General features: G+C 40.7%; 1 protein-coding gene across 1 annotated transcript in view; it reads right to left on the bottom strand.

Moving 5' to 3' along the window:
• LOC134568943 (glycoprotein-N-acetylgalactosamine 3-beta-galactosyltransferase 1-like) overlaps positions 1-20,493 on the bottom strand; it is a 44,631-nt gene extending 24,138 nt beyond the window's left edge. The window contains exon 1 of the mRNA XM_063427672.1: positions 20,383-20,493. The gene's annotated coding sequence lies outside the window, so the exon portion shown is untranslated. The remainder of the gene's footprint in view (positions 1-20,382) is intronic.
• Between the last annotated feature and the right edge of the window lie 6,645 nt (positions 20,494-27,138).

Here is a 27,138-nt window from a genome sequence, read left to right as displayed (position 1 = left end):
GGAGGACAGTAGGTCCCTCCATTGTGATTTATGGCCCCCACCCACCGCGTAGGGGTGGGGGCCGGGGGGAGGACAGTAGGTCCCCCCCTCATTATTTTTATGCCCCCCACCCACCGCGCAGGGGTGGGGGCCGGGGGGAGGACAGTAGGTCCCCCCCTCATTATTTTCATGGCCCCCACCCACCGCGCAGGGGTGGAGGCCAGGGGGGGAGGACAGTAGGTCCCTCCCCCTCATTAGTTTTATGGCCCCCACCCACCGCGCAGGGGTAGGGTGGGGGGAGGACAGTAGTTCCCCCCATTGTGATTTATGGCCCCCACCCACCGCGTAGGGGTGGGGGCCGGGGGGAGGACAGTAGGTCCCCCCCTCATTATTTTTATGGTCCCCACCCACCGCGCAGGGGTGGGGGCCAGAGGGGAGGAAAGTAGGTCCCCCCTCATTATTTGTATGGCCCCCACCCACCGCGTAGGGGTGGGGGCCGGGGGGAGGACAGTAGGTCCCCCCCTCATTATTTTTATGGTCCCCACCCACCGCGCAGGGGTGGGGGCCAGAGGGGAGGAAAGTAGGTCCCCCCTCATTATTTGTATGGCCCCCACCCACCGCGCAGGGGTGGGGGGAGGACAGTAGGTCCCCCCATTGTGATTTATGGCCCCCACCCACCGCGTAGGGGTGGGGGCCGGGGGGAGGACAGTAGGTCCCCCCCTCATTATTTTTATGCCCCCCACCCACCGCGCAGGGGTGGGGGCAGTAGGTCCCCCCATCATTGTTTTCATGGCCCCCACCCACCGTGCAGGGGTGGAGGCCAGGGGGGGAGGACAGTAGGTCCCTCCCCCTCATTATTTTTATGGCCCCCCACCCACCGCGCAGGGGTAGGGTGGGGGGAGGACAGTAGTCCCCCCCCATTGTGATTAATGGCCCCCACCCACCGCGCAGGGGTGGGGGCCGGGGGGGAGGACAGTAGGTCCCCCATTGTGATTTATGGCCCCCACCCACCGCGCAGGGGTGGGGGCCAGGGGGGAGGACAGTAGGTTCCCCCCCTCATTATTTTTATGGCCCTCACCCACCGCGCAGGGGTGGGGGCGGGGGGAGGACAGTAGGTCCCCCATTGTGATTTATGGCCCCCACCCACCGCGCAGGGGTGGGGGCCAGGGGGGAGGACAGTAGGTTCCCCCCCCTCATTATTTTTATGGCCCCCACCCACCGCGCAGGGGTGGGGGCGGGGGGTGGACAGTAGGTCCGTCCCCCCAGTGTGTATCAGGGTCCCTGAGGACAGGTGTCAATCCATATCTGCCAAGTGACCCTATGTAGGGGGAACAGTCCCTATTCTGCTCTGTGTCAGTGTGTATCAGGGATCCTTAGGATAGGTGTCAATCCATATCTGCCAAGTGACCCTATGTAGGGGGAACAGTCCCTATTCTGCTTTGTGTCAGTGTGTATCAGGGTCTCTGAGGACAGGTGTCAATCAATATGTCAAGGTGTCAATATGTCATATATCAGGTGTCAATCCATATCCATTGTAATTTAGGAATCCAAGGTGATTTATGCCCTTTATGGATTAAAACCAGACTCTTCATCAACTGTGTAATTTTCCATGGGAGTTTTGCCATGGATCCCCCTCTGGCATGCCACAGTCCAGGTGTTAGTCCCCTTGAAACAACTTTTCCATCACTATTGTGGCCAGAAAGAGTCCCTGTGGGTTTTAAAATGCGCCTGTCCATTGAAGTCTATGGCGGTTCGCCCGGTTCGCCCGGTTCGTCGGTTCGCGAACGTTTGCGGAAGTTCGCGAACCGAAAATGTTATGTTCGCGACATCACTAATCCTGAGCAGGTGCTGAGACCAATCACTTTTTTCTTGCGAAAGGAGAATAGATGTAAACAGGACACTCTGAGCACCAAAACCACTACTAACTCCTGTAGTGGTTATGGTGCCAGGAGGGACCTGGCACACCCACAATTTAAGAAGTCAAACCATTTGCCAACAGTTTGCCAAGGTTTCTGGAGTCCACTGGGCATGTCTCCATTGAGAGCCAGAAGTTCCGACTACCTGATCGCTCTCAGCCAATGAGCTAAGCTCTTAACTGAATGCACAGCATTTCCAGAGAATTCCTCGAAAACCGTAACACTGGAGCAGTATTTCCTCCAGCTAATGTGGGCATCCACATAGGTTTTTCAGTTCCACAGTGTGCACGCTTTAAAATGGTCTTCACCTTTTTTCTAACAATCCCAAACTTTGCAGAAAAAAGTACTTATTTTTAGGGTGAATTTTCATCTATTTCATAAACTCAATATCATAGATGTTCAAATATGTAGTCTGATGTTTCCATAAGGTGGTATATACTGTCTCTCCCCTTTGTCATGAAATTACAGTGCCTCTTCTAAGAGCAACTGCATTTACAATTTAAGGATCTCAAATACACAAGAGGTTAAAGGTATCAGTTGTTTTTTATCTTTAACCCCTTCCCGACCGGTGACGGAAATTTTCCGTCAACCTTGTCCTTCAGTTAAGGACCGTTGACGGAAAATTTCCGTCATTTACTAAAGTTAACCCCAGATCGCCGCAATTGCGGCGATCGCGGGGTTAACGGTGCTCCGGTCTGCCTCTGTATTAGAGGCAGACCGGGAGCACCCGATCGGCTGCCCCAGCACTGGTGCTCGCTCTGACAGCATGTCAGAGCGAGCACATGTGCTCCAAATACTCACCTTCCGCCTCCCTGCACTTACGGGTTCTGTGTGAAGTGCAGGGAGACAGATCAGTGCTGATCTGCTTCCCTGTGTAAAAAATAAATAAATTAAAGTTAAATCCCACCCCCCCCTTTCCCCTGTTTTAATAAAATTAACCCCTTCCCTGCCAATTGATCACTGACTACAGTGATCAATTGGCAGGGTATACATTTTAATGTCATCTGCTTTTTTTTTTTGTAACCCCTGAGGGTTAATTATTATTTTTTTTAACCCTCAGGGGTTAAATTTATTGTATTAATTAATTTAAATATTTAAAAATTATATATTTAGCTAGCTGGGATGGGTGGAAGTTAGTGGGGAATTGGGGAATTTGGTGTTAGGCTAACTAGGGGTTAACATTAAAAAAAAATTAAAATAAGCTTTAAAAAGGTAAAATAAAATATATATTTTTAACTGTTTTAGTAACGTTTAAGTAAAAAAAAATACCACCCCCCTTTACCCAGTCTAAATAAAAATTAACCCCTTCCCTGCCAGTTGATCACTGCCTACAGTGATCAACATACAGATCTCAGTATTATACTGTGATCTAATTTTTTTTAACCCCTGAGGATCAACTTTGATTTATTTTTTTAACCCTCAGGGGTTCAATTTATTTAATTAATTCATTTAAATATTTTATAATTATATATTTTGCTAGCTGGGGTGGGTGGGAGTTATGGGAAAATGGGGAATTTATTGTTAGTGCTGCTTACTGCTAGTTAGGGGTTAATGGTAAAAGAAAAGTTTGGAAAAAAAATGTAAAAGTATTAAAAAGTTACGAAAATGTAAAACATTTAATAAGTAAAAAAAAAGTTTTAAAACGGGTTTTACAAAGTAAAAAAAGTTTTACAAAGTAAAAACAGATTTACAAAGTAAAAAAATACATTAAAAAATGATCATTAACACTACACTTGGTACAAGATAGCGGAAAAATGATCCCACGCTAAGGTTCAAAATATGCCTTTTGAATTGCCCTGGGATGTCTTCTTTAAGAAATGGTATGCCTTTATGGGGTAATTGGATTATATAGCCTTGTAAAATACTCTAAAATGGGACATGGACACAGCGTAAAAATTCAAAGTTTGAAAAAAACTGGAATGGCTGTGTCTCAAATTTGCCCCTTCAATGTCCACATATACCTGGCAAAGGTACATACGGGGGTATTGCTGTACTCAGCCGATATAGTTGAGCAACATATGAAGTATTATACAGTCGTAGTACACATAAGGTTTGAAAAATATACTGCGCAAACTCACTTTGTGTGTCAAAAAGGCAGAAAAAATGCGTATTACCACTACACTTGGTACAAGCTAGCGGAAAAATTATCCCACGCTAAGGTTCAAAATATGCCTTTTGAATTGCCCTGGGATGTCTTCTTTAAGAAATGGTATGCCTTTATGGGATAATTGGATTATATAGCCTTGTAAAATACTCTAAAATGGGACATGGACACAGCGTAAAAATTCAAAGTTTGAAAAAAACTGGAATGGCTGTGTCTCAAATGTGCCCCTTCAATGTCCACATATACCTGGCAAAGGTACATACGGGGGTATTGCTGTACTCAGCCGACATAGTTGAGCAACTTATGAAGTATTATACAGTCGTAGTACACATAAGGTTTGAAAAATATACTGCGAAAACTCACTTTGTGTGTCAAAAAGGCAGAAAAAATGCGTATTACCACTACACTTGGTACAAGCTAGTGGAATAATGATCCCACGCTAAGGTTCAAAAAATGCCTTTTGAATTGCCCTGGGATGTCTTCTTTAAGAAATGGTATGCCTTTATAGTGTAGTTGTAATATGTAGCCTGCTCAAGTGCTCCAAAGTGGGACAGGACGCATCAAAACCCTCCATGAAAATTCACACTTAAAAAACGTAACTTGTTATGTCTCTTTTACAGCAGTGTAACTTCACAAAATAGTGTCTAGGTCAAACATTGGGCATATTGTTTTACTCAGAAGGCTTAGCTGAGCATAATTTGGGGGGTTTGAACCTAGTGGCACATATGAAATGTACAAAATGCCCAGCAAAAATTTAATCCATATGTAAAAAATTATATTTTACCACATACTTTGGCATATATTGGTGAAAAAATGGGGGCACGTTAAAGCACAATATGCACCATATGAGATACCCTGAGGTGTCTACTTTTACAAATGGTAGGCCTTTGTGAGTTTTTTTGAACAGTCAAACTGCTATAATACCCCAAATTGAAGCATAGGCCCATTAAATCCGCCTCTCAAAATTCTACTGTAACTGTTGAAACGGACAGGTCTCCTATATGGCACTGTAGCGTCACGAAATAGTGCCAAAGACATACAATGGGGGTACCGTTGTACTCAGCAGAAGTAACTGAACACATAATAAAACGGTGTACAGGAATAGCACACACCAACTTTACAAAATACACATGAGAAGTTCTTTGTTATAAGTTTGTGTGCCAAAAACCCCCAAATACTAAATTTTACTCCAATATTTAGCAGAGATTGGCGGTGAAATGGCTACTTAGAAAGTGTCAAAACAACCTTAGGACAATAGCCTGTGATGTCTTCTTTATATAAATATATACTTTTGTGTGGCAATTTTGTTTTCTTTTATTGCTATTAAGCTTACAAGACAAACATACCAAATTCTAAAATCGCTCCATATTAAAAGTTTATTTTACTTCTTGTGCTTTGTGACCTGTAACTACCAAAAAAAACTTGAAAATCCCAGACACATTATATATTCTGTAAATCAGAACAACTAAATGAATGTATTTTTAATTACTTTCTTTAACCTGCACTAATTAGGCACACATTATTATTGCAAAAACCGTACAAAAAAACACATTTTTCTTTTTTTTTGCATTTTTCTGTATTTTTTTAATAATAAATAAGCATTTATATATATATATATATATATATATATATATATATATATATATATGTTACATCAAATTAAAGCCCTTTCTGTCCTCTAAAAAACAGTATATAATATGCGTCGGTGCAATAAACGAGAGAGATGCAAATTGAAGTTGAACGCAAACAGCAAGAAAATGCAAAAATTGCTTGTGTCATTAAGCGTAAGACAAGCTTCTGAAGCTTTGTCCTTAAGGGGTTAACTTACAAGGTTGCTATAGAAAAACTACTAATTAAAAATAATGAGTCCCAGGTGTTTGTAAATACAGTTAATGTGATTTTCCTTTTATGTGTGTGACAAGCAGTGCTCCATGAAATTTTATGTTGTAGTTTAACACCTCTAAGAGAGGGAAAACACAACCATCAATCTACAATGAGTCATACTGCTTGTATATTAGGTCAATTAGATCACCCTTTTCAGCCAAGTCATGGGTATAAAAATAAAAATGTATCCATCCATCACATGCATTGTAGCAATGTATTTAAAGGGACACTATAGTCACCATAACAACTACAGTTTAATGTAGTTATAATAATATACTAATATATATTATTATAATGGTAAGTATAATAATTCCCTGCAGAGATTTTCATGCAAACACTTTTTCAGAGAAAATACAGTGTTTACATTACCCCCTAGTGACATCTCCAGTGGCCAGTCTTCAGATAGCCACTCGAGGTGCTTACTGTGGCAGTGCTGCACAGTGTGCAGCACTGTCGTTCAGCGTCTCCACTCTCTGCATGGAGAAGCTGGATTTTTCTCATAGAGATGCATTGATTCAATGCATCTTTATGAGGAGGTGCTGATTGGCAAGCTGGTGTTTGGCTTCACTCCATCCGGCCTCCTGGCTAATTTCAGCTAATCCAATGCTTTCCCTTTCCCTTCGTAAATTCTGATGTCAGCAAGGATGTGGATTGGAGACTTGGCCAGCGCTGGCAGACCCACGCGGTGCTGGAAATAAGGTAAGGTTTTTTTTTACCCTTTAACCCCTTAAGGACCAAACTTCTGGAATAAAATGGAATCATGACATGTCACACATGTCATGTGTCCTTAAGGGGTTAAAGGGGGTGGGGGAGGGGACAAGCCACCTAAATGGTGGTTTTAACACTATAGGGTCAGGAATTCATGTTTGTGTTTCTGTCCCAGTAGTGTTCCATTAATACAACCCTGCAGTATGTATTCTACATACTGTAAGCATTGTTTACAGGGACATTGAAGGCACCCAGACCACTTCAGCTCATTGAAGTAGTGTGGGTGCTGTGTCCTTTTTGCACTTAGTGCTGCAATGTTAAACATTGCAGTTCCAGAGAAATTCCAGAGAATTTAAAGGACAACTCTCACTACAAACTCTTTTTTTTTTAAATAAAATAATACTTTCCTCAAGTTTTGAAATTAACTTTTATTTTGTTAAATTAAGTATATGTAAAAAGTTTTTAAAAAATTAGAGAAAAAAAAAACTCACCCCTACCTTTAGTACATGACAGGATCATTCAACCATATGCATATACTTTGTGTCAGGCAGTGTTTGAAAACATTTAGCCTCTCAGAGGCAAAGGATTATTATATTGAAAAATAGTTTTTAGATGACAGTAAGGTTTCCAATTTGGACTCTCTGGCCATAAATTTTAAATTCTCTACGAATTCAAGTCAATTATAACTTTACTGAATAACCCTAATAGTCTGTCAGGGTGGTCAACCCCATATTATGTATTCTACTGATAAATACCCTGGTGGGTCAATTCAGGCCTAATTAGCATTACTGGGGCACTGTAGACACAGAACACTCCATCTCATTGAAGGTGGTTTGGGTACAGCGTTCCTGTCCCCTTAACTCTGCAATGGAAAACATTGCAATTTCAGAGAAAAGTGAGCTTACATTGACAAATTAAGCCATTTGAGTGATACTAAAAACATCCTGTTATTTAACTATGTATAATGATTTTGGATAGTGTGCAGGTAACTTTTTTAAGGTGTGTACTAATGAATTGCTGCCAGCCACCTTATGTGTAGCCTTTTAGCGGAAAGTAGCAATTGTGAATTGTTAGTGTAAGACTCATCTAAAGGTTTGCCAGAACAATTGAAGATTATGTCCCCCTAGGACATACACTTCAATTAAAACAAATGAAGTATATGTCCTCCATACATAGTTGGAATAAATTAAAATGTATACTTAAAAACTAAAACTGTATTGAATAAAACAATTAAGAAAAAGAAAGTTAGATTTCACTAACTCATGCTATTTTGAAACATTTTGAGTTAAACAATGAAGTAGTGTTTTTCAAACGCAACACAATTGTACTTACGATAAGCTCTTTCCTTTGAAATAAAAGGGAGAGCAACACTTCCAAGGTTAACTTTCACACGTTTCCAGTCTTTGACAGAGTGCTGACTTTGGGAATTTTCTCTGAAAAGGCAGTGTTTACAGCAAAAAGCCTGCAGGGACATGGTATAACCATCAGAACAACAGAACAGGACATATTTGAAAGCCCAGGACATACTTGAAAACGAGAGAAATCTAAATGTATCTTGACTGGTAAAATATTTTATAAATAAATAAATTAATTAAGTTGCAGTTGTTCTGGTGACTAGAGTGTCCCTTTAGCATTTAACATGCTAACTGAGGCCTGTAGAGGCTGTTACCTTGGTTTCTTTGCAATTTCTCTAAGCATTGCACAGTCTAACCTTGGGGTGAATTTGCTGGGAAGTCCAGTCCTGAGAAGATTGGCAACGGTCTTGAATGTTTTCCACTTTTGAATAATCTTTGTCACTGCAGACTGATGGACTTTAAATTGTTTGGAAATGGCCTGTAACTCTTCCCAGTTTCATGGGCAGCATCAATTTCTTCTCTAAGATCATTGCTGATGTCTTTTCTCCTTGGCATTGTGTTAACACACACCTGAATGCTCCAGACCAGTAAACTGCTAAAAGTTTAGGTTTAATAGGAGGTGGTCACTAGGGATGTGCATGATCCAAAAATTCAGTTCGGTTTGGAAATTCGGGTAAGAAAAAAAATTCGGTAATTTCGGCAACTTGGGACTTTGGCAATTCTGTAGGGCTCCCTAACCCTACCCTACCCTAACCCTAACCTAACCCTTCCTCATCCCTAACCCTACCCTAACTTAACCCTACCCTAACCCTATCATCATTCACATAAGTGTCCCTCCCTCTTTTATTGCCATTTTTCAGAAATTCAAAGCACTTTGGCACTTCCGAAATTCAGGACTTCAGCAATTTGGCAAGTGGGACATTCGGAAGCATCCGAATGTCCGAATTGCTCGAAATTCGTCCGAATTCACATTCGGACCGAAACGAATTGCACATGTCTAGTGGTCACACTTGCTTCTCCATTTTGGCTCTATTAAATTGTGACATGGTATAATATGCCATGTGCTGTTAATCTGAGGTTGCATTTCCCTAATTTTAAGCCCTATTAAGCAACAGATGATTGTTATTATGCCCTGATTTGTAGCCCATGGATCAGTGCAGCTAGGGGAGTGGGCCTTGACAGAGCCAGGAGGTAGGCAAAACAGCCAAGGGAAGTTGAGTAACAGCTAGCAAGCTGGGTGGGGCGGAGCTACGATGGGAGTATTTATACCGGCCATTTTGTGAAGTGGCCATCTTAACTAAACCTAAACTTACCTGTCAGTTGTCCCTCCCACCCTCCCTGACTTTGGTTAGGTTATAAAATTTTCCTTTTTTTTTTTTTTTTTTTTTACAGCAGCAGGGAATGGCCAGGTTACATTGGGTGGTAGATGGAGGAGGAAGTGGGCATCCGGAGGTTTAGTGTGAATTAGGCAATGTTACACTTGATTGGTGGGTTCGAGCCCATCGGTGGCTCCGAACCTGGGGGTGTGGCGGTGTCTTGGTACACCCCTACAATTGAAATTGTGGGTATAGCGGTGTTTTGGTACATCCCTACAATTTAATCTGGTGGAAATGTGGTCATATTGGACAGCCAGTTTCTGTGTTAATATGTTAATTACATTGTAATTTATTGTTAGTAATGTGGGGTCATTGCCAGCGGTATGTTATATATATGGGGGGATGTTGGCTTTAATAATATATGTTGGCTATTACCCTTTTTGTTATTACTTAATTAATAAAGCTGTGGACTAAGATTTCCAACAGTATAACCTGTGTCCATGTCTTAATGGGGCTTGGGGTAAGGTTAGAGCATATGCCGGTAAATCCGACTGTGCGTCTGTCATGTAAAACCATAGAATTCAAAGAGAATGTATTGTCTTTTTCCCATGACTGTATGTCACAGAATGCTCTAATACACTTATAAACCATGTTTATATACAGGCTGAATGCTGGCAATCTGCTACATAAATATAAAAATTCTCTACACAAACAAACTGTTGTAATATAGAGTAAAAACAGAAAATCTCTTATATCTATTGTGTTAGTGCACTGACTGAACAGGTCTGTCATGTCTGTCAGGTCTGATACCCAGACAGAGATTGTCTTCTAATTTTACACAAACACAAACTTGTCCTTTATATACAGGTGATCTTTCCCACTTGTTATAAAGATAGAACCGGTTGTTGCTCCCACTCCAAAGCACAGATAGAAGAATAGAATTATGAAGCAAAATCTTGCTTTTCTCCTGGTAGCTTATTGCTATGGAAAGGCTGATATTTTAAGAGTAGAAATTGATGATCCTCTGCACTGGTGTTATGGTTTATATGCACAAACACTTATCATATGTCTCACATTCTGCCTCTTGTTGCGTTCCTCTAGTTGAGGAGTTCCTCGCATTCCTCTGGACAAGTTCCTTGCGTTTCTTGAGCCACATTTCTCAGCTCTTATCAGTGAGGGAGGAGTGATGTAAGGTTGCGCAACGTGGCACCTCACTGGTGGCTGGACATTCCGTCACCTGACGCCACGCCTTAAAGTCCTGACAGCTTATTCTCCCGGAGATCATCGGCATGCATTGGTGCAAGCAGCATTGAACATGTTGACAAATATCCAGGCACCAGGACAAAATTGCTAGCTGCCATGGCAACCTGGCACCTGTGATATGTTGAGCCCTGGCTTATACTTCAATGGCCACTGGAGTGATATTAAAAATGTTGTAATATTTAAATGTGCATCAAGGTTAAGGAATAGTATGCAGGTAACTTTTTTGGATTTGTACAATAATTTAAGAACATACAGTTGCAAGAAAAAGTATGTGAACCCTTTGGAATGATATGGATTTCTGCACAAATTGGTCATAAAATGTGATCTGATCATCATCTAAGTCACAACAATAGACAATCACAGTCTGCTTAAACTAATAACACACAAAGAATGAAATGTTGCCATGTTTTTATTGAACACACCATGTAAACATTCACAGTGCAGGTGGAAAAAGTATGTGAACCCCTAGACCAGGGGTAGGCAACCTTCGGCTCTACAGATGTTGTGGACTACATCTCCCTTGATGCTTTGCCAGCAATATGGCTGTAAAAGCATTATGGGAGATGTAGTCCAAAACATCTGTAGAGCCGAAGGTTGCCTACCCCTGCCCTAGACTAATGACATCTCCAAGAGCTAATTGGAGTGAGATGTCAGCCAACAGGAGTACAATCAAGGAAATGAGATTGGAGATGTTGGTTACAGCTGCCCTGCCCTATAAAAATACACACACCAGTTCTGGGTTTGCTTTTCACAAGAAGCATTGCCTGATGTGAATGATGCCTCGCACAAAAGAGCTCTCGGAAGACCTACGATTAAGAATTGTTGACTTGCATAAAGCTGGAAAGGGTTATAAAAGTATCTCCAAAAGCCTTGCTGTTCATCAGTCCACGGTAAGACAAATTGTCTATAAATGGAGAAATTTCAGCACTGCTGCTACTCTCCATTGGAGTGGCCGTCCCATAAAGATGACTGCAAGAGCACAGCGCAGACTGCTCAATGAGGTGAAGAAGAATCCTAGAGTGTCAGCTAAAGACTTACAAAAGTCACTGGCAAATGCTAACATCCCTGTTAGCGAATCTACAAAAACACTAAACAAGAATGGATTTCATGGGAGGATACCACAGAGGAAGTCACTGCTGTCCAAACAAAACATTGCTACACGTTTACAGTTTGCACAAGAGCACCTGGATGTTCCACAGCATTACTGGCAAAATATTCTGTGGACAGATGAAACCAAAGTTGAGTTGTTTGGAAGAAACACACAACACTATGTGTGGCGAAAAAGAGGCACAGCACACCAACATCAAAACCTCATCCCAACTGTAAAGTATGGTGGTGGGGGCATCATGGTTTGGGGCTGCTTTGCTGCGTCAGGGCCTGGACGGATTGCTATCATTGAAGGAAAAATGAATTCCCAAGTTTATCAAGACATTTTGCAGGAGAACTTAAGGCCATCTGTCTACCAGCTGAAGATCAACAGAAGATGGGTGTTGCAACAGGACAATGACCCAAAGCATAGAAGTAAATCAACAACAGAATGGCTTAAACAGAAGAAAATACGCCTTCTGAAGTGGCCCAGTCAGAGTCCTGACCTCAACCCGATTGAGATGCTGTGGCATGACCTTAAGAAAGCAATTCACACCAGACATTCCAAGAATATTGCTGAACTGAAACAGTTCTGTAAAGAGGAATGGTCAAGAATTACTCCTGACCGTTGTGCACATCTGATCTGCAACTACAGGAAACGTTTGGTTAAAGTTATTGCTGCCAAAGGAGGTTCAACCAGTTATTAAATCAAAGGGTTCACATACTTTTTCCACCTGCACTGTGAATGTTTACATGGTGTGTTCAATAAAAACATGGCAACATTTCATTCTTTGTGTGTTATTAGTTTAAGCAGACTGTGATTGTCTATTGTTGTGACTTAGATGATGATCAGATCACATTTTATGACCAATTTGTGCAGAAATCCATATCATTCCAAAGGGTTCACATACTTTTTCTTGCAACTGGATATACAACTTGATGCATATGATCTCATACCCATTTATTAAATGCATGAATTCCCTATGTAGCAACTACCCACAGAACAACTCACTACAATATGATATACAGTGCACTCACCACCCATGCAGAACTATCTAAGTACAACTCTTGCATTTATAGACCCCACAATTACTAAATACACTGTATCCACCCATCTGCACCCAAGCACCCCACAGTCAGAAGGCACCGACAATATATCAGCCCTTCAGAACCCACCAGTTATTTGCCTGCATCACATTACTCACGAAAGAGGTCTGTAGATCCCCACTGGCACTGCCATGCATGGTATTTTGTTATGTAAACACACTTGCTCTGCCCTTTGCCTTCTATTTTATTTCCCCCCAAGGAGCATGAATAGCATGCCTTCCAACAGCCTTGGATCTGATGGGACAGTTCTGATTTTCAACGAAGGTCCGGCCATTATAGAAACATAGAAAGTGACGGCATATAAGAACCAATTCAGCCCATCTAGCCTGCCCAAATTTTCTAACTACTTTCATTAGTCCCTGGCCTTATATTATAGCTAATCCTACGCATGCATAAACTCCTTAACCTATACCACTTCCGTCTCGTCTTTCCTCCAAGCTATACATGTTAAGATCATTTAAAATTTCCTGGTAAGTTTTATCCTGCAATCCATTAACCCCTTAAGGACCAAACTTCTGGAATAAAAGGGAATCATGACATGTCACACATGTCACGTGTCCTTAAGGGGTTAACCAGTTTAGTAGCCCTTCTCTGAACTCTCTCTAAGGTATCAATATCCTTCTAAAGATACGGTCTCCAGTACTGCATACAATACTCCAAGTGAGGTCTCAGCAGTGTTCTGTACAATGGCATGAGCACTTCCCTCTTTCTACTGCTAATACCTCTCCCTATACAACCAAGCATTCTGCCAGCATTTCCTTCTGCTCTATTACATTATCTGCATACCTGTAAGTCATCTGAAATAATTATTCCAAAATCCCTTTCCAGAGATGTTGAGGTTAGTATTGTATCAAACAATCTATACTCTGCCCTTGTGTTGCCTGTCACTCTTACACTGCCTTACCCATTCAACAATATTGGAATCCAAACTCAATGATTGCAGTTTATTGATTAGCATTCTTTTCAAATATTTTTTATTAAAATGTTAAAAAAATTTACAACAAATTATTAAGAATAGCCAAATTTTCTATTCAGGATAGGAAAGGTAAGGGAAACTTGAAAGTGGGAAAGGGTATCCATTCATTTTAATAGCATACAAAGATTGAATGATAAACAGTAGTTTAACATAAACTAATTTTATAAACAGTACACTTTTTAAATTTCTTCTTCCCATTTATCCCAATCACAAATTTTACAAATCAATGCATATTTTTCCTATAGAACAGTACGTGTACTTTATTATCCATGATTAAATTCAAAACTTCTTTAAGTGATGGTACATTTTTAGATTTCCAATATTGTGGTAAGCACGAAGTGGCTGCAATCAGGACGTGGCTTATTATTATTTTATCTGTTCTATTGATGGACTCTGGGAATTTTTTCAATAATGCGTGTTCTGATGTTAGAACGTCAATTGGTCGGTCCAGTTTAACAATTAGGACATGAATCATTTTCCAATATCTAGTAATTTTGGGACAATACCACCAAACATGAGCCATATTTCCCATACCTCCACAGTCCCTCCAACACCGATCAGAATGCATATTGTTCATCTAATGCAATCTAGACGGAGCCAGGTACCAATTAGATTTTATAATGATTTTCGAAATGGTCAGTGTAAAAAGAAAGCTTCAATTAAACTGAACCATTCCTCGAGTTCATATTGTGTACCCAGCTCCATCTCCCATGACATCATATGTTTCAATTTAACTGTAGGTTTGGTATTGTGAAGTAAATAGCACATAGAGATTGTTCCCTTTTCCAGAGCTTATATCTCTAATGACTTTCGTATTATTAGGTAAACTTACAGTGATTTGTTAATTGGAAAACTTACAGTGATATTTATTAATTAGAAAACTCACTGTGGTATTTAGTTATGGGAACACTAGTTGTGGTATTTTTTAATGGGCATCTGGCTTGGCATATGTTTAATGGTCAAACTTAATGTGGTATATTTTTAATGTGAAAACTGACGGTGGCATGTTCTGTGGGGCAAAATTACACTGGCAACAGGCATGTTTCATGTGTTGTTAAAAATGATAAAGACATTGTGACCTTTTTTCAAGTGTGCATGGTGACCTTGTGGCCATATATTTTTGCTTGTGGTGTGCCCTGGACAACTGGGAAGAGCTTTGATGTGTATTGGGTGAGAAAAGTCTGAGAAGCACTGATATTTGATGTTAGTTTTTTTTGTATGTTGGGGTGGAGGGTGTAACTGAATGCTAGGAGGTGGAAGAGCGGGGGCCAGGGCACCAAAGCAAATGCTTGCCCAGGGTCCAATCTGTATTAAAGAAGGCCCTATAGCCACTAAAGGCGCTTCCTGGAGTTTACTGGAATCTGGGTCCCTTAAATAACGCTCTGCATGAGGACGTCCAATGTCAGTGAAAACCTCATAGGAATGCACTGAGGCAATGCTTTTCTATGGGGACGGACCAATGAGCTCACAGTGTGTGGGCATCAGGCTTTCCCCCCACCCCCGTTTGATTGCAGATCACTGACCAAGCGTTGAGAGAGGGGCTGGAATCAGGTGAGTAAATAAAAGGTTCCTAAGCCTTTATGTTCCACAGGGGAAGTGAGGACATTGTGTACTATAGTGTTAGGAGTGCAGATTTGTATTCCTAACACCATTGTATCCATTTAACTCCACTGAGCTAAGCAGCCAGGAAGTCACAGGGTCAGCTGTCTGATTGACAGCCAGGAGGTGTAACAAGGATCATTTATAAAAGTGCCAGTTTCTATTTAAATCTGCAATTTTTGTAAAATGAAGAAAAAAAAAGATCACACCAATTATTAAGATCCAGTTCGCTATGTACATATATGTTATGGTTACATGGTTGCACAACCCATTTTGTAAAGTACTTACAATTTCATATACAGTACTTTATGATCTTGAATGAGATCTTATGCTGCTACTTTGGTTCTGTCTTTTTTTTTTTTCTCTTTCTCTCTTTCTTTAATTTTAATGACCAAGCTTTATGTTTCATGTTTGTGAATGACATTGCACAGCAAATGTGTATCTTTTTTACTCATTAGTGCACCTTGATTGTTATTTTGCCTATACATAACTTTTATATATAATTTCATGGTTATTTGAAGTGTTAATTCTTAGTGTGTAGTAGGCCCTTGCTGCAACAAGGCAATCTGTGGTCAAGTATGTCATGATTTTACAATTTTTTTATGCTGTGAAATTGTCTTATATTGTTGTACTATGTGACTTGTTACATGTTGAATAGAATTTAATTAAACAAACAAAAACACACACACACAAAGCATTTCAGCAAGCTAAAATGTTCCAGGAATCCCTTTAATGCAGCCAACATTCAGGCCAGTGTAGGCACATTTTTACTTATAATTTATAAAATTATAAAACAAATTTAAAAATCCTCTAGCTTCAATCCTCAAGTGTAAAATAAAGCTGTAGCTCCATTAAACAGGAAAATTGACATATTCAGGTAGATAGTTGAGTAATGCATTCAGGAGCATGTCTGTAGACTTTTGACTATTGACAAACCTAGCCATACGATTAACATCAAGGTGTGTAACAACTGTTGTTGCAACATTCACTTTGAAAAGCCATGCTGATCATTTTGTGTCAAACTATTTTGTGAACAGAGCAATTTGGCTCACATTTCCAGGGAACTGAGTCAAAGTGGCGTCAGTGTTCATTTTAAAAAACATTATATATAACTCTTTCCTGTTCTGCCTTAAAATCAGGGCTACCAAAGTACAATTCTAGGTATGGATCCTTACTATATACACATATTTTGTAGAACATAATATATGCTAACTTGCAGATTATTAAAGTCCATAATTTAAAATGTATTAGGATTTTTATTTATCTTTTATTTTGTTCCCCCCCGCCCCCCTTCCATTGTGAGGTGTTTTGTGTTTCCCAAGAATTCTACAGCGAGCAGTCTGCCCGTTTGGAACTCTGAAAACAACTTGATAAGCAGGTTATGGACAATAAGTGAGTCGTGCACATTTTTGCTTAGTGATTTCACTTAGAGACTATTTTGGGATATGAGTCTAAGACCATTACACCTATGCAAAGTAGCAGATTGTAGTATATGCGTTAAAATATCAAAAGATAATTTTTCATTTAAACAGACGTCCCCATCCCCACAAACTATATGAAATTTGGGAATACCCTGGGGTTTTTAATAATCCCCTGGTGAAACATTATAAAGGTCACACCTAGGTGTCATGTTTTACAATGAGTACATGATATATGATCCTCTAAGCTGGTGCCTTTGTTGGGAGTATGTCATAGTTAAACTCTTGTTTGAATACATTTTTCAAGCTTATAATAATAATAATAATAATGATGTGGCAGCTGTTTAAAATGTACTATTGGTTGATTTAAATATCAATTATAACATATTTTACAATATAGTGCTTATTCTACATATTTATTGTATTTGACAATTCAGAGTTTAGTAAATGAATCTTCTTATATTTCTCCTGATATATAGTAATGTAAAACATATGCAGGAATTTGTTAAACTCTAGGTACAACCTGTGATTGCTAGTGTATTTTTGGTATAGTTATTTTCTGAAGGGTTCTCATCATAGGTATACTGGTTAATTTGTAGTGTTCATTTTAAAAAAAACATATTATATGTATTTGGTACATATTTTGGTTTAATCATTATGAATTGACAAGAAGTGAAAGTGATTTACAATTATAGTAAAGGAACACTAACTACAGTGTTAGGAATACAAACCTTTTCCCCATCCCCTCACTTGTTTTGACATGTTTGACCCCACCTCAATGGCTGAGATCAATTTTAGTGATCTCAGCCATACCAAACCTTTCTCCATAGGAAACAATTGAGGGGCTATTGTGCATGCGCGTCAAAACGACACACCGATTAACCACTCTTCATTGAATCAATGCATCTCTATGAGGAAAGGTCAGCATCACTATGCAGAGCGTGAAGACACTGAACACAGGTTCTACACTCAAAGCAGCACTGAAATAGGAAGCATCTCTAGTGGCCATCTGAGTGACTTCACCTTGAGGCTTTACTAGACAGAAATATAAACAATGTATTTTCTCTGAAAAGGCAGCATGTACATTGCTGAGCCTGCAGGGACATACTTTAGACACCAGAACAACTACATTACACTGTATAATGTCCCTTTAAACCAAAACTGCATACCTGTATGTAGCCGTCTTGTGGAATTTTTTCAGTTTTGCTATTTTAGCCATTAATGTATAATTCACTTTAATTTAATTTTTGTTTCCCAACAATTCACATTTTTATTAATAACTCGGTATGATGGTTAATATAAAAATGTATTGTAGGAAATTAAAAGAAAACTAAATTACAACGTTTAGGTTAAAAGAGCCAGTTTGAGACTATAGCTGACATGGAGTATATGCCACCTAATTTAATTTTGAAGTATAGTGAAGAAACCCCTAAGTCTTTACAGCTCATTTAATGACTTAATCTTCGGGTTTATTTTATCTCTGATCATTGAGACTGCCTATAAGACCATCCGCATTGATTCGTTTTATTTATTTTTATTATAGTTGACGCCTTTTTATTTTATTATTTGCAAATCTGGAAAAATGAAAGATACAGTGTAATTATATATATATATATATATATATAAACATAATGCACAATTTAGGGATCCAGCTGCTATCATTAAAAAATCATAAATAAAACAAAACATAGTGCAATGTGTTTTGGTTATCAAGTCACTTTGTGGTTGCACTCACAAATTTGATTTAATATATAAGCCTTCAAGGTGCCTCCCCTGGTTATTATGGGGGGTTGTATCTTCCTTCTCCTGGTGGTCCCAATTGGAGAAATTCAGGAGCTTCGAAGTAGTTGTAAATAAATGCTCTTATTGGCAAAATAATATAAATTAAAATTGATATTGGTAAAAATAAACAATGGTCCTACGCGTTTCGTCTTTCGAAGAGAACTTCCTCAGGGACCAAAATAGTAAAATCAGTATAGTAATACAAATAATGCCTGGTATACACTGTATCTTTAATTTTTACAGATTTGATATTTTCTCATATTCGACAGAGCTTTGCATTTTATAATATTGTTTTTATTTATTCATACTGAATAGAAACAGCAGCTCCTCAAAGTCCAATAAAAAAATAAATAAAAAGTATAATATGGCTACTCCAAACTACATTATAATTATTAACAGTTTAATTTAATTGCACATTTCACATTAAACATAGCTTTAGAAAACTATATTTATGAAGTGATTCTGCCTATGACACATTGGTAGAAAAAAAAAATCTAACTGGGATAAGACTAACACTTAGATGTAATAAAATTCATTTAAAAAATGAAGAGACACCAAGTGCAAAATTACTATGAGTCAAAGTAGTATTAGGATTTGCTGGATATCATTTAATTGAGAACAATTAATCCTACAGGAATCATTTTACTTAGGGCATTAGAACAACATGCAGTCACTCTGGTCTTATATTTATATATGATCTGGAAACCTCTACCTCCTTTATGGATAAAAGACCCCCAAACTAGCACACTGGCTGAAGTGACTGGTTACTTTACCATTCTAGAACATTGATGACTAGCGTTTTTGAACTATTACTCCCAATTTTCTACAGCAGTCAAGAAACATATAAAAAGTGCCCACTTTATAATATCCTCATGATTAGCACTCGCCTTGCTTTCTTGCATGTGTCTGCTCCACTAATAATGTGCCCGGGTGTCTGCCTTAGCAGTGACAGGTTGCCTAGTGATGTCCTTCGTGCATATTGTTCAATATTTACTTCAGAAAAATTGATGGTTACTCTGTACCTGTGTATGTACAGCACTGAGTAAACCACGCTCCTATCCTTTTCAACACGGTTTGATTGATACATAAAAAACGTTAGATTCCCATCAGATTCTAAATAAAAAATACTGAATTTCATATATTTGCCACCATAAAAAAATAAAAAAACAACAAACTAATTTGAAGAGACATTTGTTAAATCTCTATACAATATTCGCTCTCTATTGATAATTATTAATAAAATGCCCCATGCGTTCTATTTATGACTGTATTTCTGAGTACCTGAAGTGTCATCGAGGCAGCCAAACCGTGGGAGAGATTTGACAGAACAATAGAGACATCCATCCATGCAAAGTACAAGGTGGCTTGCTTATTCTACGGATAGAGAGAATCGCTAGCTCACCTCGGGGAGGATCGAGAGAAATTAAAAGGGTAACAGGAGAAAACGCTTGACAAAAAGAGTTGTAGATGTATGGAATGATCTTCCAGGAGAGGTGGCATAAACAATATAAGAGGAAATGATAGAGGCACACTATTGTCCTGAGCACAGAGCAACTGTTAATGTCTTTTTAGCATTTCCACATTTGTGACAGTAAATAGAAAATAAACAAAGCTCATAATTTAAATTGTCACAAGTAGACAAAAAGTGTTAAAAAGTATATATAAACACACACACACACACACACACACACACACAAAACAAAACAAAACGGAAAAAACCCTTAATATATGAAGAACAGGTTAACCTGACACCTTTGCGTTTTTTATTTTCCAGCATTCTACGCAATTTCGATATTTTTTTCAAAATGTATTAAAAGTTCCTGAAATGTCAGACACGCAGATATACGGTTTTCAGAATTTTAAGGGATGTAGTATTAATCTTTACTTACAATTTACAGCATAAAAACGTACAGGTGAACAAGGAAATGATGAAGCCAGTTTCAACCTCTGAACAGCTTTTCGTGTGTTGAAAAATTATCCTTTTGTGTTCCTATTCTTGTGACTGATTGGACTTTGGCATTGCTTCCTACTGACAATATTAACTAACAACCAATCACCGTCCAGGAAATCGGATATCAGGCTTTTACAATGAGACACTCCCAGGTTGTAAGGTAAGGTAGTGAAGCTGTAATGACTGATTGAGCTTCCTACAAATGGCTAGCACGTTAATTGCATTGCTAACATTTGAAGCATTCACACAAGCACAATATCTGTGAGTCATTATTTGATATACATGGAGTTTAATCATTAGTCTGTGAACTGTTGTGAATTTATGCAATAAATAAAGAAATAAATTAGACATTACCTCAATTATTATTTTTACAATTAACAACCAAATATAGCTGACTACCAAATTCCAGGAACAGTGTAGGCCCAATAAACAATTCAAGTTATTTAAGTGAACATGGTGTTTGGAGTTTGTGGTGCTCGGGTTTTATATCACTGCTTAGCATTAACCTACTGGTTTGCTGGGTCCCAGCCTGCACGCCCAATTACAAAATGGCAGGGGTGAAGCTAAGCGCTGCCTTCTACCATTTTAATTCATACCAGGGTTTGGGGCAGCGATTGGCTGAGAGAACTACAGGCACCTTGACCAGTCAAATAATTTGAAGTGGTTATGGTGCCTTTGCTGTCCCTTTAACTCCCTAAAGGAAAGAGGCAGTTGTAGGAAAGCATTGGACGGCTATTGCTCATGCTCGGAAAACCGCCACACTGCGCCAATCAGATGGTCTCATTGAGAATATCTGATTTAAATAGTGGGGTTTTACTCCACTATTTTGCAGAAGTGACCCTAGTGGCTGCCAATATGGCAGTCACTAAAACAGAAAGCTTACCCTGCAATGAAAATATTGCGGTTCCTACAGAACAGCAATGTTTTTAGCTGCAGAGTTAAAACAGGTGTGAGTTGTGTGTGTGTTTGGGGGAGTGGTGACACCCAATCCACTTGACCACTTCATTGATAAAAAGTGGGGTGGGTGCATACAGAGTCCCTTTAAGTGTCCCTATACATATATGTTTTTAGAGGACAGAAATATCCTAATATCCTATACCTAACACAACATTAAGTATAAATAAGATGTTAAAAATACAAAAGAAACCCTTTTTCTAATATTAATTACTATACATAAAGTGCAACTAAAGCAGTGGTGGATTCAAGGGTGAGGGGGCAACGGAGAAATTGCCCTCCCGCGCCCTGCTGGGTGCTTTCACGGACCGGAGGGGAGATCAGAGATCTCCCTCTCCAGTCCGCTGGCACATTGCTGGGCGGCCAGCACGGTAGGGAGAGGAGACTCGGGAGCTCTAGCTTGCAGCTCCTCCGGGTCTCCTCTCGCGAGCACGGAGCATATCGTGGTTACCATGGAAACGCTCCGTTCTTGCGAGAGTGAACTCTAGCCCAGGAGGTGCAGGCTAGAATTCACTCCCCCACTAGAACCGCAAGGGATTCTCCACAAGGACCACCAGGGTTTTATAATCAATATACCCCCTCCTTGGGCAAAGGTAAGAAGGGAGAGCATATTTTTTTTAATTTTTTATAAAGCATATTTTTTTTAATAATAAAAAAAAACATTTGTTTTAATCAACCCCCTCCCTCAACTACACACACACTGCCCCACCACACATACTACCCCCACTGTATCCCCATACACACACTTTTCCCCCATACACACATTGCCCAAACTGCACCCCATACACACACTATGCCCACTGCACCCCCATACACACACTACCCCCACTGCACCCCCATGCACACACTACCCTCACTGCACCCCCATACACACACTGCACCCCTATACACACACTACCCCCACTGCACCCCGATACACACTACACCCCCATACACACAATGTCCCCACTGTACCCCCATACACACACACTTCTTCCCCATACACACATTGCTCAAACTGCACCCCCATACACACACTACCCCCACTGCACCACCATACAAAACTTCTCCCCCATACACACACACACTGACCAAACTGCACCCTCATACACACACTGACCCCACTGCACACCCATACACATACTGCCCCCACTGCACCCCCATACACATAATGCCCCCACTGCACTCGCATACACACACTTTATATGAATAATGTATCTTTTCTTATTGCATCAAAAATCCACAATGAGTTCTTTAGTTATTAGCGCACAAATCTGATAAGGCCTGGAGCCCATCGCAATAGAGCCTTACATCTTCATTACTAAGAAGGAGGTCCAGTGTAGGAGGCAAACAAAAAACTAAATTTTAAATGAGCAAGAACCAACCTCTTAAACCACTTAGCTACAATAGTAGTGAGAGCATCTGGTCTGAAATCATTAATCCCTTTGCAGCAGCATGTTTTGGTAATAAGGATAAAACAACAATAAATGGTGGCGGCACCCATGCTATGTTCAGCTCGGCTTCCCAGCAACTGCAGATTGGCTTTTTTTTTTTTATAGCTACTTGTTTTTTCAATGTAATCTTACGGTTACTGAATATAGCAGGCATGATCTTTTAAGTATCAGAGCTCTTTGTATTATTGAAAAAACACTACTGCTTCACCTTTAACACACTTGCTATTAGTGATGTACCGAACTGTTTGCTGGCAAATAGTTCCTGGCGAACATAGCGTGTTCGCGTTCGCCACGGCGGGCGAACACATGCGTGGTTCGATCCGCCCCCTATTCGTCATCATTGAGCACACTTTGACCCTGTGCCTCACGGTCAGCAGACACATTCCAGCAAATTAGCAGCAGACCCTCCCTTCCAGACCCTCCCACCTCATGTACAGCATCCATTTTAGATTCATTCTGAAGCTGCATTCTTAGATAGATGAGGGAAAGTGTAGCTGCTGCTCATTAGATATGGAAATTGTTAACTAGGCTAGGGTATTCAGTGTCCACTACAGTCCTGAAGGACCCATCTGATCTCTGCTGTAAGAACAGCACCCCAAAAAGCCCTTTTTAGGGCTAGAACATCAGTCTGCTTTTTTTCTAATTGCAGTTGCCTGCCTGCCAGCTTCTGTGTCAGGCTCACAGTGGATACAGTGCCCACTTGCCCAGTGCCACCACTCATATCTGGTGTCACAATAGCTTAAGCTTGACTTTTTTTTTCACTGTAATAGATTGAATAGCAGTTAGTTGTCTGCCAGCTTCTGTGTCAGGCTCACAGTGGATACTGTGCCCACTTGCCCAGTGCCACCACTCATATCTGGTGTCACAATAGCTTAAGCTTGACATTTAAAAACAAAAAACTTTTTTCACTGTTATACAGGGAGTGCAGAATTATTAGGCAAATGAGTATTTTGACCACATCATCCTCTTTATGCATGTTGTCTTACTCCAAGCTGTATAGGCTTGAAAGCCTACTACCAATTAAGTATATTAGGTGATGTGCATCTCTGTAATGAGAAGGGGTGTGGTCTAATGACATCAACACCCTATATCAGGTGTGCATAATTATTAGGCAACTTCCTTTCCTTTGGCAAAATGGGTCAAAAGAAGGACTTGACAGGCTCAGAAAAGTCAAAAATAGTGAGATATCTTGCAGAGGGGTGCAGCACTCTTAAAATTGCAAAGCTTCTGAAGCGTGATCATCGAACAATCAAGCGTGCAGCTGCCAAGATGCCACTTGCCACCAGTTTGGCCATATTTCAGAGCTGCAACATCACTGGAGTGCCCAAAAGCACAAGGTGTGAGATACTCAGAGACATGGCCAAGGTAAGAAAGGCTGAAAGACGACCACCACTGAACAAGACACACAAGCTGAAACGTCAAGACTGGGCCAAGAAATATCTCAAGACTGATTTTTCTAAGGTTTTATGGACTGATGAAATGAGAGTGAGTCTTGATGGGCCAGATGGATGGGCCCGTGGCTGGATTGGTAAAGGGCAGAGAGCTCCAGTCCGACTCAGACGCCAGCAAGGTGGAGGTGGAGTACTGGTTTGGGCTGGTATCATCAAAGATGAGCTTGTGGGGCCTTTTCGGGTTGAGATTGGAGTCAAGCTCAACTCCCAGTCCTACTGCCAGTTTCTGGAAGACACCTTCTTCAAGCAGTGGTACAGGAAGAAGTCTGCATCCTTCAAGAAAAACATGATTTTCATGCAGGACAATGCTCCACCACACGCGTCCAAGTACTCCACAGCGTGGCTGGCAAGAAAGGGTATAAAAGAAGAAAATCTAGTGACATGGCCTCCTTGTTCACCTGATCTGAACCCCATTGAGAACCTGTGGTCCATCATCAAATGTGAGATTTACAAGGAGGGAAAACAGTACACCTCTCTGAACAGTGTCTGGGAGGCTGTGGTTGCTTCTGCACGCAATGTTGATGGTGAACAGATCAAAACACTGACAGAATCCATGGATGGCAGGCTTTTGAGTGTCCTTGCAAAGAAAGGTGGCTATATTGGTCACTGATTTGTTTTTGTTTTGTTTTTGAATGTCAGAAATGTATATTTGTGAATGTTGAGATGTTATATTGGTTTCACTGGTAAAAATAAATAATTTAAATGGGTATACATTTGTTTTTTGTTAAGTTGCCTAATAATTATGCACAGTAATAGTCACCTGCACACACCGATATCCCCCTAAAATAGCTAAAACTAAAAACAAACTAAAAACTACTTCCAAAAATATTCAGCTTTGATATTAATGAGTTTTTTGGGTTCATTGAGAACATGGTTGTTCAATAATAAAATTAATCCTCAAAAATACAACTTGCCTAATAATTCTGCACTCCCTGTAGATTGAATAGCAATTAGTTGTCTTCAAGCGGGTGTCAGGCCTTCAGCGTGTACTCTGCCAACCTCATCAATTGCACTTTGCCACTCATATCTGGTGTGACTATAGCGTGCCTTTAAAAAGTAAAAAAGTTTTTCACTGTAAGCTAATAGCAGTTAGTTGATTGCAAGCGTCTGGGTGTCAGGCCTTCAGCGTGTACTCTGCCAACCTCAGCAAGTGCACTTTCCACTCATATCTGGTGTGACTATAGCATGCCTTTAAAAAGTAAAAAAGTTTTTCACTGTAAGCTAATAGCAGTTAGTTGTCTGCAAGCGTCTGGGTGTCAGGCCTTCAGCGTGTACTCTGCCAACCTTAGCAAGTGCACTTTGCCACTCATATCTGGTGTGACTATAGCGTGCCTTTAAAAACAAAAACATTTTTCACTGTTATAGATTGAATAGCAGTTAGTTGTCTTTAAGCGGGTGTGTCAGGCCTACAGCGTATACTCTGCCAACCTCTGCCACTGCACAGTGCCACTCATTTCTGGTCTCACAGTAGCTTGCACGCATAGTACCACTAATCAAAAAAAAATTAAAGGCAGAGGCAGGCCACCCCGCAGGGGCCATCGTGGTCGTGGTGCTGTGATTCCCTTTGGCCCTAGAATAATGCCCAGTTTTCAGAGGCCACGTACCCTGATCTTGAAAAGTTCTGAGGACATAGTTGACTGGCTAACACAGGACACCCAATCTTCTACAGCTTCCGATCGGGCACCTCTCAAGATACCACTCACCCGCCTGCCGCCACCACCAAACCTAGCACCAGAGCCGCTTCACTTGGTATGTCAGAGGAGTTATTCACACATCCGTTTGAAGAAATGAGTGATGCGCAACGATTATTGCCAGAGGATGTAGATAACAGGGATATGTCTCAGGCAGGCAGCATTACACACATGGACGTACGGTGTGATGATGATGATGTTGTACCCGCTGCTGCTTCCTTTGCTGAGTTGTCAGATACAAGTGAAGCGGTTGATGATGACGATGCGTCCATGGATGACACGTGGGTGCCCGCTCGGCAAGAAGAAGAACAGGATGAAAGTTCAGATGGGGAGACAGAGAGGAGGAGGAGACGAGTTGGAAGCAGGGGGAGGTCGTCGCAAGGAGCTAGTGGCACAGTCAGACAGCATGCATCAGCACCCGGGGTCAGCCCGACAGCACGCCAATCAACATATGCTGTGTCCACCACCAGAATGCCGTCATGAGCTCAGCAGTGTGGCATTTTTTGTGTGTGTCTGCCTCTGACAACAGCGATGCCATTTGCAACCTGTTCCAAAAGAAACTGAGTTGTGGGAAGTCCAACACCCACCTAGGTACAACTGCTTTGCGTAGGCACATGATCGCACATCACAAACACCTATTGGATCAACACATGATTACAAGCAGCACGGAAACTCAAAGCCGCCATCCTCCTCCTGGTCCAGCATCTTCAGCCACGTCAACCACTGCTGTCCTCCTTGCCCCCTCTCAACCATCCGCCACTCCGTCTCCCACCTTGAGCAGTTCCCGCTCATCTGCCCACAGTCAGGTGTCTGTCAAGGACATGTTTGAGCGTAAGAAGCCAATGTCAGAAAGTCACCCCCTTGCTGTCAGGGCTTACCTGGGTGTGGGAGTCCGGCAGGCAGAGAAGTATGCTCACCCTTGCAAGAAAACACAGGCCAAGGTGATCAGGCAAGAATTCACCTGACCTGTGAGTCGGTGCATGGGGGCTGTGCAGGGTAAATCCAAAACGCGGTACAGGAACAATAAACCAGGAGAATAGTCGTGGGAAGCCAAGGGTCAAAGGAAGCCAGAAGACAGGATAATCGGTGTACCAAGCCAGAGGACAATAACAAACTGGAGAACAGGAAACAGCAGAATGATCACCAGAGTCAAGGAACTGACACT

The sequence above is a fragment of the Pelobates fuscus genome, chromosome 1 (genome assembly GCF_036172605.1).
Source record: "Pelobates fuscus isolate aPelFus1 chromosome 1, aPelFus1.pri, whole genome shotgun sequence".
Classification (NCBI taxonomy): domain Eukaryota; kingdom Metazoa; phylum Chordata; class Amphibia; order Anura; family Pelobatidae; genus Pelobates; species Pelobates fuscus.
This window is presented reverse-complemented; position numbering and strand designations above follow the sequence as displayed.